The sequence below is a fragment of the Nycticebus coucang genome, chromosome 9 (genome assembly GCF_027406575.1).
Source record: "Nycticebus coucang isolate mNycCou1 chromosome 9, mNycCou1.pri, whole genome shotgun sequence".
In the NCBI taxonomy this organism is placed as follows: Eukaryota; Metazoa; Chordata; class Mammalia; order Primates; family Lorisidae; genus Nycticebus; species Nycticebus coucang.
This window is the reverse complement of record NC_069788.1, coordinates 24,049,658-24,063,693: the sequence shown is the minus strand read 5'-3', so window position 1 is coordinate 24,063,693 and position 14,036 is coordinate 24,049,658. Positions and strand designations below refer to the sequence as shown.

General features: G+C 42.9%; 1 protein-coding gene across 1 annotated transcript in view; it reads right to left on the bottom strand.

The window, feature by feature from the left end:
- The window catches only part of COL21A1 (collagen type XXI alpha 1 chain), a 199,336-nt gene extending 196,830 nt beyond the window's left edge, over positions 1 to 2,506 (bottom strand). The window contains exon 1 of the mRNA XM_053603382.1: positions 2,129 to 2,506. The gene's annotated coding sequence lies outside the window, so the exon portion shown is untranslated. The remainder of the gene's footprint in view (positions 1 to 2,128) is intronic.
- Positions 2,507 to 14,036: the final 11,530 nt, after the last annotated feature.

Here is a 14,036-nt window from a genome sequence, read left to right as displayed (position 1 = left end):
TAGATTATAAAACCTATCAGACAGTGTAATCTATAACCACAGATAGTGACTAGATAAAAACTAGGCTACTGATTCGATGCTAATCTACTAAAAATTTTTCTAGAAAGTTCCATGTAAAACATGCAATAAAATTACAAAGATAATTTGAGAATACCTGTATGTTCACATTCTGGTAAAAAGGAAAATTCTGTTTAATTGTAAGGGTGCAGCTGGCATATGTATGGAATATCTAACCCTGTAACAAAGTATTTTTTTTTACTTTAAGAAGTTTGAGGATTAGGGTCTTGCTTTTTTGGTTTATGTACATGTATTTGTATTTTGATCTACCATTTTATTTCCTATGCTACACAATTTAGAAGGATTATTTCACTTAACTCCAGCAATATGAATTATGAGGTAATTATAGTGTTGCTACAGTTCCCATTTTACAGATGAGGAAAGTGAAGCTCAGAAAAATTATGCAACTGTCCAAGAAAGAGCACAGAGGAACAGAAAAGCAAGTCTGGAATCCAGGTCTGCCTCCGCCCAAGATCCCTGTTTCTAACGGGTACCTATATTTCACCCAGCTCTCGAAGCACAAGCTCAGCACCTAATCTCTTAACAAGCCTCTGTACCACAGACAAACTGGCACAGAAAACAGCAGCTTGGAAAAGGACTGTCCCCTGTACAGCCAGTCTTGGTAAAGTTAGCACTGAACTCTTTGCAGCACACATGTGCTGGGACTCCAGCCTATTCTAGATTTTCTTATCCAATGTCAGATTTCTAATCCATTTAAGCCCATTTGCAAAGTCATTCTATTTTTGTATTAATGGCTTAGAAACAGCTGGGATTATTTTAGCCAGAATTTTGAAACCTCAGATCTCTATAAAAAGAAAAAAGGGGGGAAGGGAGGCAATTTCACTTTAAGAGAGACCTGCAGAGACCCAGAGACCTGCAGTGCTGAATCCCCCATCACTTGGGAGAATTGGCACGAATCCCTTAACACTCACTCACACACACGCACACAACTGCTTTAGGGAGGGAAAGGGCTGCTGCATATGATTCTCGTAGCCTCCACTGATGACAGTGCTGATCCGGGATCATCTCATGGGGGTCAAAGATTCATGTTATTACAGCTGGAAGGCTCTTAGGTATAGTTCTTCCTTGGCTTAATTTCAACTCTTGGAAAAATAATGATTCCTATTCTCTCCTAAAACAAGTATGAAAACTCTACATAAAGATTACTCAAGGTGATGGTTTATGTCTCTATCCTTTATAGGATCCTCTAAAGTCCACAATAAGACTTTTTTTTATATATGTGAAAAATCTTACAGATAAATGCCTAAATTTTTCTGAAAAGTGGTTTCCTCCCCTCTCAATGGAGGGGGGTGTTTGCAGGTGTTTTCCCTGACTTTAACTGAGATCCGACTCCATAGCTCTCAAACTTGAGCTAGCCCTGGACTAGTATCACCTAAAGGCTCCTTAAAACAGACTGGCGGACCCCAGCCCAGTTCTGTTGGACTCGGGTGGAGCCAGAACCCTAAATTTGACATTTCGAAAAGTTTCCAGGTAACGCCGCTGCTGCTAATCAAAGAGCACTCAGAGAATCGCTACTCTAACTCACCGGTTCCTAAGCTTGACTACGCACTGGATTCACCTGGGCACCGTTTTCTTAAATGTTGATACCCAAAGTCCTATCCCCAGAAATTCGGAGTAATTGGTCCCGGATGCTGCTGAAGTTCTGACTCTTTTAAAGTTCCAGGAGTGCGTCTACTCCGCAACTACCTCAAAGAGCCTCCCATCCAGCCCACACAGCCCCAGACCGACGGCTCTGCGCGCTCCCTGTCACCCTGGCAGGCACGCCACGTGTGGACGCTGGAGACCCTTCCAAGGAGATAAAAGCAAAGCACTTCAACGTTTTACCGCAGAGTTCCCAGCGCAGCTTCCAAGATGCATTAACACCAAGCCACTCTGCAAGACAGACGCTGACTTCGCAGCCTCCAGCCTGCGCGCGGAATTCACCAAGAGCCCCAACGCAGGGAGAAAACTGCACCTTTGGACACCATTCAGTGCCACATTGCAGTCCCTGGAGAACCAGGCCCCCAGATGACATTCTGGCAGGAGAGGGGAGTAGGAGGTGTCGCCTTACCTGGTGCGGCACGCAGGCTCGGGGTTACTGTCGCAGCCAGCTAGGTGTCGCGCCAGGGCCACAGAGATGTCCCTGGGGGTGGCAAGCCCAATCCGGCGAGACCCGGGCTGGCGCGGGTGGGAGCGCTGCGCCCGAGCCGTGTCCCCGCGGCGGCGGAGAAGGCGCGCTCAGCCCCCTGCAGGCGGAGCCGCAGATAAGGCCCGGCTCCCACCCGCCCCCTTTCCTGGGCCGGGGGCCAGAGGGTGGGTTTTGGATCTGGATCTGGAAGGGCGAACTGCTCGTGAAAGCCTGGTAGAAACAGGCTCGGTTCAAATCTTGCTAGTACCGGAAAAGGCACGGCCAGGGATTGAGAGCGCGATGGAGGGAACTGCGGAGACAGGCGCCTGTGGAGCACCCGGGACAGGCAGGGAAGAGAGAGGCAGCTCCGGGGCGGAGGGGGCAGCGCTGGGGGAGAGGAGGCGATAGCTGGGAAGCAGCCCCTGCACCCATCACAGGAAGGCGTCCTCTCCTGGGCGAGGAACACTCCCTCCTGGGGCCCGACGGCCGGTCGCAGCAGACTGGGGAACCTGCTTTTAACTGAAGACAGTAATTGCCAGAAACCTTGGGGTGGGCGGGTCACTTTCACATAGGTAGGTAGGCGGTTACCTCTGAGGACTGAGGAGTTGTGGGGAAGTCTGGGGATAAGGTGACTGCTTTATAATAATTAAAGGATGCTCCTTCGCTTTCCCCTTTTAAGTCTGTTCTTCACAGGGCTTCCAGAAAGTTCTTTAAGAGGCCGATGGCTGAACCCCAGTAACTTTCTGCGGTCTCTCACCTGTCAGCTTCCCCTCTCCACTCTGCTCCACCTGCCCCTCCCACGGTCACGTACAGAGCACCGCTTGCCCTTTCGTACATACCACTGTGTTCTGCTTTCCCTTGATATTTCTCTTGCCTCCAAAGCTTTGTCCCAGACCTCATCATAGCGGCCTGCTTCTCTTCACTCGGGGCTCTAGTCATGTGTCACTTCCAGCCAGTGCTCCCCTCACACCCAATCGAAATGGAGCCCCATGCACACAGCAGGGCTGCCTCCGACTCCACTGTGTTTTCAGGATCATTTGTTGCTATCTGAAACTTCATTATATGTTTGTTGCTCTTGCATTTCATGTCCAACTCTACAGAAGTTCTAGGAGAGCAGGGAATTGGTCTTGGTCCCGGCCTTATCCTCTGAACCTGGAACACTACCTGGAATGTACAAGGCGTTCAATAGATATTAGCTAAATGAATGTGAGTAGTGACTTCTCCTCCTGAAAGAACTTTTCACAAAGAAATGCCTTCCTTCAGTAACTGAATCTCAACGAATTCAGGTCCTGTATAATACAAGCATCTTGGTCATCATTTGTCAAACGTCTTCATGTGTTCGTGTTAGATTCTATTGCTATGCAAATATGATAGGACTGCATTGCCTTGGATCTGGCAATGCATGCTTAAATATGGCACCAACAGCACACACAATGAAAGAAAAATATAAGTCGGAGTTCATAGAAATTAATAATGTCTTCAAGCAACATGCTTTAGAAAGTGAAAAGACAGCCTACAGAGAAAATATTTGCACATTGTATATCCAGTAAATTCTTTTATCTAGAACAGAGGTCCTCAAGCTTTTTAAACGGGGGACCAGTTCACTGTCTCCCTCAGACCATTGGAGGGCTGGACTATAGTTTAAAAAAAAAAAACTATGAACAAATTCCTATGCACACTGCACCTATCTTAAAGTAAAAAAAACAAAACAGGAACAAAGACAATCACACCACCTCATGTGGCCCGTGGGCCATAGTTTGAGGACCTCTGATCTAGAACATATAAAAAATTCTTACAATTCATCAGTACAAAGACTACCTAATTTTTTAAGTGAGTAAAGAACTTAAATAGTTCCAAAGAAGATAAGTAAAGGGTGCTAAGCTCATGAATGAATGTTCAACATTATTAGCTAGTAGGGAAATGCAAACCCAAACCACAAGTACATATCCTTCACACTCACTGTGATGACTGAAATCAGAAAGACAGACAGTAAGTGTTAGGATTTAGGGAGGATGTGGAGAAATGAGAACACTCACACGTCCCTAATGGGACTATAAAAATTGTTCACCCACTTCGGAAAATAGTTTGGCCAGACCCTAAAATGTTAAATGTCAAGTTAACGTGTGACCTGGAAATAAAACTTTTAATTATATAGCCAAGAGAATTGGAAACATACAACCACACAGACACTTGTATATGAATGTTTATCACAACATTATTCATAATAGCCAAAGTTATTCACAATAGCCTAAAAGCCAAAGCAATTAGGGAACCACCTAATTGCTCATAAATGCACAAAATATAGTATATCTAGACAACTTAACATCATTCTGCAATAAAAAGGAATGAAATGCCACAAAATAAAACCTGAATGAATCTTGAGACATGTTAAGTGAAAGAGCCAGTCACAAAAGACCACATAGTGTATGATTCTGTCTATGTAAGGTGTTGAAACCCAGGAAAACACATGCAGACGCAGGCAGATCCTCAGGGAGTGGGCCACACACAGCAAAAGAGGTGTCAAGCCACAGATTCACACCTTTCATGTACAGCCCATCCTTCCAGGGCCTAGGCAGAGCTTCCCAAAGCAGCTTTTGTTGCCTTCCTTGGTATCTACCCCCTGGAGTCCCATCCTTTATATGGGCACAGCAGTTCATCACTGTGCTGGGGCTCTAAAGCTCTAATGCTGGAACTAGTCCAGAGAATGGACTAGAGAATTGCCAGAGAGTGGGGGTGAGGGGAAACGGGGTGACTGCTAATAGAGAACAGGACTTACTTTGGGGGTGATGAAAATGTTTAGTGGTGATGGTTGCACAATTTTAAATATACTAAAAACTACTGAATTTTTCACTTTAGAATGGTAAATTTTTACAGTATATGAATTATATTTAAATTTAATTAATTTCAAAACACACACTTTAAGTGGGTAAATTTTATGATGCATGAATTAAGGTCAATAAAGATGTTACACAAAATAAGGAGATATAAAATGCTTTGGTTTTAAATTAGCTATAGAACATTGCTTTGAATCTAGTCCTAAGTGAATTCACAATTTTTTTAAACATGTCCACCCATTCATTGTTTCCATTTATCATCCCCATCCCCAAAACATGCCATGTAGCACATACTACCTAGGGAAATACTTATAGCATCTTTCAAAGCAACTGTCTTCATTAAAAAGGAAAAGAAGTTAAAAAGGTAATCTAGGTAACCACTATGAAATGATTTTGCAGATGTAATTAAGGTCCAAAATCAATTAACTTTCAGACAGGGAGACTATAAGATGGGTTTGACCTGATCAGCTGAATGCTTTAAAACATAGAGTTTTTCTTACCGAAATTAGAGAGCCATGCTTAGGCTGGCCTAGAAGAAAGTCACTTTATCTTCGATGTCGGCCTGTAGAGGCCACATGGTGAAGAACTGTGGGAAGCTCCTAGGATCTGAAAACTGTCACAGGCTGAAAGCTAGAAGGAAAACAGAGACCTCAGTTGAGAAATGAAATGAATTCTGTCACTAACCAGTGAGCTTAAAAGATGACCCTGAGCCTAGCTGAGAACCCTCAGCCCTAGCAAGCTCCTTGATTTCAACTCAATGAGACCCTATACAGAAAATCCAGCATCACTATGCCCAGATTTCTAACCTACAGAAACTGTGGTATATTAATAATCACTCAGGATGCTTTTAAGCTGCTAAATTTACAGTAACTTGTTATGCAACCACCAAAAACTTATACAGTGACCATAAACCCAAATGTTCTAGCAAGTTCAATTTCCAGAGTTATTCATTTTGACTAAGATAGTATGTTTTATAAATGTGATTAGTGTTATCAAATTACTATAGGTCTGTAAACTTCAATACCTTCGCATTTTCCTTCTGCGTCTCTAAAAGATTTAAGTGGCCTGTCTCGATGTGTGACACAACTTTTGAGGGCAAAACACAAGTATAAGAGGGACTATCAGTATAACCTGGTTTCTTGTACCCTCAATGAATCCCCAACAATAAAAATAAATAAATAAACATCCAGCAAAGCTGAAGGAAAAAAAAATTTTTTTAAAGATTTAAGTGGCCTGAGTCCCAAGTTACTACAGGCTACAGTCTAAGGAGCTTTTCCCTTTTTGCGTGATAATAATAGCCAATTCCTCAGCCCTGCCTAGAGGAGTCTTTTCTACTTTTCATCTTCCCTTGCCTAGATAATTTTGTATATTAAGTTCTGTGACTTGCATGACGTACTTCTAGCCCTAATTTCTATATCAGTTAGGGTTGTCAGGTGGTGAGCACAAAAGCTCTTTCTCATTTACGTGAAGTAAATCCTTTGGAAATACATAGTAGCTCGTAAAAGGGCTGGAAAATGAAGTTTAGAAAAAAAGAAAGTTTCATCATGAATGAAACTCAGTTTAGCTGGATACAAGATCTGGGGTTGAAAGTTATTTTGCTTTAGGAGATTAAAAGTCGGTGACCACCCTCTTCTGGCTTGAAAAGTTTCAGCAGAGAGATCTGCAGTCATTCTAATATTCTTCCCTTTGAAGGTAATGGTTTTCTTTCTCCTGGCAGCTTTGAGGATTTTCTCCTTCATATTAACTTTACTGAAGTTAATTATGATATGCCTGGGGGATGTCTTATTGGGGTTGAGTCGTGCTGGGGTTCTGAAGCTGTCTGCTATCTGAATTTCAGAATCTCTAGGCATGTCTGGAAAATTCTCTTTCATAATTTCATGCAGAAGGACCTCTGTGCCCAGCAAGGCCACTTCATCTGTTTCTGGAACTCCTATGATTCAGATATTTGCCTTCTTTGAATTATCCCAGAGCTCTCTGAGAGAATGATCCGTTTTTGCTCTCCATTTCTCTTCCTCTTCGAGAGTTTGGGAGCATTCAAAGGCTTTATCTTCGATGTCAGAAATCCTTTCTTCTGCTTGATCCATTCTGTTGCTGAGGGATTCTACTATATTTTTCATATCTTTGAGGGCTGCAAATTCTTGCTTCAGTGTGTCTAAGTCTTTGGTGGTTTTTTCTTTAAATTCATTAAATTCTTGAGACAATGTTTGAATTTCTTCTCGAATTCCTAATTCCACTTTGTTAATCTTGTCTGCAATCCAAATTCTGAATTCGATTTCTGACATCTCAGCCACTTGTTTATGAATGGGATCTTCAATTGCATCTGCCGTATCTTTCCTTGGGGGGGTTGATCTATTCTGGTTATTCATGTTACCAGAGTTTTTCCACTGATTCTGCCCCATGGTTGTTTTACTCCCTCTGATTTTTTTCCCCTGGGGCTTTGTCAAGGTCCTGTACAGTGTTGTGGCCTGAGAAACTGGGGCCCTGTCTGGTGTGGTGGGGCTAAGTGGTTCTGCCTTGTTTTCAGCTGGTTTCTGTTCCACCCTAGTGAAACAGATACTTTGGATTGAAGTCTCAGCTATGGAGAAATATCAGCAATTAAGTCACCCGCCCCCCCCCCACTGTCAAATAATTGGAAAAGAAAAATCAAACCTTCCTACCACCGTGTACCCAGGGAACCACCTGATTTGTCCTCAGGTGATTGGTTCAGTTCAAAAAGGTCCAAATCAATTGTCTCAGTCTGCACCTGTCTCGGGTGAGAGAGTTTAAGAGGTCTCTGGGAACTGGATCACAGGGGTCTGGTGACTACTCTGGTGTGGCTTGCTCCAGTGCTGTGTGGAGTCAGGAGAAGCCACCCAGCCAATAAATCAGTCTGGGAAGGTTGCTGCCTCCTTCCCCACCTTGCACCACTTCACATCCAGTCACTGATAGCCCTGCAGTTGGCTGACCCAGTTGCCTGTAGTGAATCGGTACTCCAGGAGTTTGCACCTGCCTGAATCACAAAGAAGTCTGCCAGGCTGCTGCGCTCTGCCTCTCTCCAGCAGGAGGAGGTGAGGCCTGACAACCTTGGGCACTTGATGAAGGTTGAGGGGTTTTCACTCAGGTCCAGTCTCGCCCCTGATTAATGTTACTGACAGAACAGAACAGAACAACTCTGCGGTTCCCCTGCAGAAGAGAAGCTGAATTGAGCTCCAAATCAGCTTGTCTTTGCTCTTGTATTGTCTATAGGCTGACGATCCCCTGAGGGCCAGGTGCATCTTAGGTTTAGTAAAGCAGACTGCTGGGTCAGCCCTGCCCTGGGAGTTTCCCTGGTTTGCAAGTTGGAGTTGCCTCAGGCAAACTCAGAGTCTCTGGTTGCCCAGGGAGACAGGGGGTGTGGCTTCAGAATATTTGGTAGTGAGCCTTATTGCTAGCAAAAGAGGGCTGCTGCTTCATGGCTCAGGCAATGGCCGCTCTGGCGTAGCTCCCCTCCAGCCAACCGTCCTCTCTCTGCTCCCGCACTCTCAGAGTCTGCACGGACCGGCCGCAGCCCAGCACCATCCACACCCCTCAAGCAATCACCCAAGAGTCTGGAGCCCTGGGGGACAGGCCTCCAGACCTTGGAGCGAGAGCAGAGGGGAGTGTGGGGAGCGCTGGGAGCCTGGGGTTGCGGGCAGAGAACACACAGAGCCTTACACAGTTTTATGCCTGGCCGTATTGCCACCAAAAGACGGCTGTTGCACTGTGCCTAAGGGAACTACCACTCCGGCGCAGTCCCCTCTCCGCTGACCGACTGGGACTGGCCCTCAGACCCCAGTGTGAGCGAAGGGGAGCGCTGGGAGCTCAGAATTCCAGGTAGAGACCATATACAGTTTATATAGTTTTATGCCTGGCAGGAGGACGCCATGGCACCCTAGTAGGGGAGATAGGTCCAGTTTTTAGAGGGTCTCTCCTGTGGAGTGTAGTGGGAGGACCTTTGAACTCTGACCGGTTGTTTGTGGGGCACTCTGAGCCGTTCTCATCGGGGAGGGGACTCCCGTCCGCTTGGTGATGGATTTTGTACCTTTTGTTTGTATCCTTGTGGTTGCAGCTCGCCTCAGCGGGGTTGACATGCGTTCTTCAACCTTCTCTCTTAGTGCAGCTCAAATCCACCAGGTTACTTGCTGAATTTTTGTCCTTTAACTCTCCTTCTGGACAGGAACCTCTGTGGAAAGCTGGCTTCAGTCAGCCATCTTGTCTCCTCCTTCTGATCTTTTAAAAAAAAATTCCCTATGGGCAGAGCCTGTGGCTCAGTGAGCAGGGCACCGGCCCCATATGCCAAGGGTGGCGGGTTCAAACCCAGCCCCGGCCAAACTGCAACAAAAAAATAGCCGGGCGTTGTGGCAGGTGCCTGTAGTCCCAGGTACTCGGGAGGCTGAGGCAAGAGAATCACTTAAGCCCAAGAGCTGGAGGTTGCTGTGAGCTGCGTGATGCCACAGCACTCTACCGAGGGCAATAAAGTGAGACTCTGTCTCTACAAAAAAAAAAAAATTCCCTATGCAAAGAAAATTTAATTTTTAAATTAGTATTAAATTAGGTCTTTGAAAACTTGATAATCAGGTGTTCAAAATTCGTATAACTTTTGTGCAGTGTCACAAGTAAAGCTTCAAATGGGAAGAGACGCAAAACTGTCCCCTGTATAATGTATGTTAGTTTTACATGAAAGAGAGTAAAATCTAGCCTGCAGCTTTTAAAGCCTAATCATCTCTTCTCTCACTTCTCGAATTAAATAATGTTAAAAAGAGAGTTACAAGGCCCTTTTCATGAATGCAGCTGTGTCCTACATAGTCCCACATATGGATTAAACTAAACTATTTAGTTTCACTATTTAGGAGGCAAATGTGTTTATCAGTTGAAAGAGAAATAATTGTGGGCAGGATCAGTTAGAATTCATCTAAAATAAATCATTCAAAATACACCTTAATTCATGTAGATGGACAAAGGAACCCTAATTTCAAAAGTATACTAAATCAGATACAGACTTTGCTGAATATTATTCCCCATAATATAGAGAGAAATTAGAGATTTCTCCATTAAACACTCTAATTTACAATGACGGACTGCAAGTTACAGTAAGGTATCACAATAGGACATGTCAAGAGGAGAAACTTCATAGATTCAGGGCTGCATTGAAAGGAAAGAAACAGTTTAAAGCATGTGAAATTTAGCCCTCCGGAAAATTCTGATTCCTAGCAAGGTTGGACATGATTAATACTTCGTCTTATTATTAAACTTAAAGTAGTTTAGGGCAAGGGACTTTGGAATTTCTATTGCTAAAGGAAAATCTTTCTGATCCCATATGCTTCTGGTGGGAGTATAGCTCAGTTTGAGCTTTCTGGAAAGAAATTTGGCATTGCATCAGGAGTCTTAAAATATTCACACACTTTGACACAGAAACTCTGTTTTTAGGAACATACCTAACTAGAATAGTGAGAAAAGTAAGCAAAAATTTAGATGCAAGATATCAATTAAAACACTTCTAATGGTCAAAAAAATGGAAAAGAGGTCCTAAAATTATGGATTAGTTAAATCAAAGGTCATTAAACATTTTCTGTAAAGACCCAAATAGTAAATACTTTCAGTTTTACAGACCACACCGTCAGTTTTACAACTGCCATTGTCCACAGAAAATAGTAAATAAGGGGGACCATTATGTTACAATAAAACTTTGTTAATGAATATTGAAATTTGTTTTTGTTTTGTTCTGAGACCAAGACTCACTTCGTATCCCTTGGTAAAGTGCTGTGGCATCATCATTCCTCACAAGCAACCTCAGTCTCGTGGGCTCAAGCAATCCTCTTGCCTCAGCCTTCTAAGTAGCTGAGACTACAGGTATGCACCACTACATCCAGATAATTTTTCTATTTTTAGTAAAGATGCTCTTTCTCAAGCTGATCTGGAACTCCTGAGCTCAAGCAATCCACCTGGCTGGCCTCCCAAAGTGCTAGGATCACAGGCATACTCCACCGTGCCCTGCCTGAATACTGAAATTTAAATTCATGTAATTTTCAAATATCATGAAATATTCTCTTTTCAAGAATTTAAAAATGTAAAAACCATTCTTAGCTTATGGACTTTATAAAAACAGATGGCAGGCCACATTTGTCAACTCCTGGGTTAAATTATAATATTATCATTGAAACAATGGTCATTATTTACTCAATAAAAATTATAGAAAGAGAGTAGTTGTTTCTGGATTGAGATTACGGATAATATGAATGATTTTCTTTTATTGTTCATGTTTTATATTCTTGGAGTTTTCTACAACAAGTATATGTTATTTTATAATAAAAGTAATGTTTTAAGGGACACATTTTTGGCTAAAAAGATTCATTTCTTTCTCATTCCTTAGACATTACGCAGAAGCTTTGGACTTTGTGAAATTCTTGACAACACATACTATGTTTTAGCCACAACTTTTAAACAACAGCATTTTTTTAAACAGGCGCTAACCATTTATTTAAAGGGGCACATACTTCAGAATCAGATTCTGCCTCCCTTGTTTTTTCGTTTGTCTCCCAGGCCTGTGTTGTTTCTCAAGGTACCCTTAGGCCCCTGCCCAGCCATAGTAAATGCAAGCTGCCCAAGCTCCCCAGAGCTGGCACTGTAACATTTCCAACTGTTCTACTTTGCATCTGGTTGATTGGTTCAAATGCCTGGTTGAGTGGCTCAAATGCACCCCTAACCTTCCGAGCCCACCAGTCAAAGCCCACACACACACACACACACATTCCCTACCCTCACCTCTAGGTAACCAATTATGGACTTACCGTCAGTTAACTGTAAGCTGCCTGTCACTCATTGAGTCAACGCTGGGTGTTTTTTTTGTTTTTTTTGTAGAGACAGAGTCTCACTTTATGGCCCTCGGTAGAGTGCCGTGGCCACACACAGCTCACAGCAACCTCCAACTCCTGGGCTTAAGCGATTCTCTTGCCTCAGCCTCCCGAGTAGCTGGGACTACAGGCGCCCGCCACAACGCCCAGCTATTTTTTGGTTGCAGTTTGGCCAGGGCCGGGTTTGAACCCATCACCCTCGCTATATGGGGCCGGCGCCCTACGGACTGAGCCACAGGCGCCGCCCAACGCTGGGTGTTTTTAACTGATAGTGGCTCACTCTGTAGTATCTCCAGAAATATTTTTATATTTATCTTTAAAGGAGTTTTGGAATCTTAATATCTTAATTCAGTTGAATAATTAGCTGACGGGCAATGTTCAGCATCCAAGCCAGCATTTCCCAAATATGTTCCACAAACTCGTGTCCCATGAGATGTTGCAAGAAAAAAGCCAGATCTGTATTCAGATCATCTTGGGAGATGCTGCCTGCAATATTCCATTTCTTGAGGCTCAGAACCTATGTTAACGTATCCAAGGCTCAGCAAAATCCAAAACTAAAGATACTCATTTAACTTTAATTTATTGTACCCCAAACTTATTTACACCCACACACACACACATATATATACTTTGTTTTAATGACAACACAAAACATCCAGAAGTAGAGTTCTTGACAAACACTCTTCGTGATACCCTAAACCGGCCAATAGCAGCTGACTTGGGAAGGGAAGAATAGAATCAGATACTCTAACATCCCCCAATATACTCTGCATTTGGATTGTGATGGTCTCGGACCCTGAATCAGACCCTGAATCAGACCCATCCTGGCCTGGGGCTCAGATTTGAGATCTGAGCTCTCCCACCTGCTGAGCTCTCCCACCGCTTCAGCATGGCTGCCATTGGTATTTCCACTTGGACTACCCCACCTTGAACTCCCTCTTCTCCATCTGCTGCTTCCCCTTCCATAGATCTCTCTGACTCCGTGCCACAGGCACTATCATTCTAGTACATTCCCATTATTGCTGAATGCTCGGTTAGCAATTATGTATTTAAATTTGAATTAAAAGCACCATAGCTTCCCTTGGCTGTTTCCAAAAATTAGGATATGTTTTCAGTATTTATGAGACACACACAACTGACATTTTTGGAAAATTGCATTCTGTCTGCAAAAACATATGTATCCAACTGTGATGAGATTAGATGTTCTTGTGGTTATTTTTCTAAGAATTGAACACATCCCAATGGGGTCTTCTCTGAATGCACTTCATTGTTTCTTTTCTGGCCGTATCTTTCAAATGTCCAATCACTGGGAACAGTTATGCATTAAACTTTAATTTAATTAATAGTTTCTTAGAAAAACATGTACTTTTCCCAACAGCAAATGTCTATAGCCAGATTGCAAAGGACATAGAATATTGGCCTGGGATATTTTTCACAAAACTAATTATTTCAGATCTCAAATATGTGCCTCTGACAACCAGCACTTAAAGACACACGTGGCCAATTCAGCCTTTGTTGGTTTCTAAGTCATGACAAGATATCCTGGATTCCTTCTGGGAATTTTCAGATTAGTCTCTTTATCAAGGAGAAAAAGTATGATATACTCTCTCACAGTAACATCTGGATTTTAACCCAGAGTATAGGTATGACCCACTCTGTCCCCACCAAATACACAGGATATGTTTCAAATTCAATAAGAGTGAAAAAGATAGAACTAATTAATAAATATAAGAGAGTATTTAGATTTAATGTGAATTATCATTTATCCCTCCTCAATACACAATTCTAAACCTGATGTTTCTACCTTCCCCCAAGAAACAACTCTAAACAATTCTGTAATAATGAACTTAACTCATAAGAAAGTCTTAGATGGAAATAATTCAATGAAAGGTATACAGTACTGTAACATTATGACAGATAACAGGGACTCTCTAGGCAAGGACTTTTAGAAAATGGAAGTGGAAGACAATTTTTTTCTCAAAGAAACCTCTTTATGAACTACAATTTTGCTTTAAACCATTGTATATATGTATACATCTTTTATAGCGATATATAGGTATATACGTAGTAGACCCCACAGTTAACCATCTCTGGAAGCTGACTACCTCCTTCAGTTGACCTAATCTTCATAAACCAGACATGTACCACATGTCCTTAAAATACAATAGT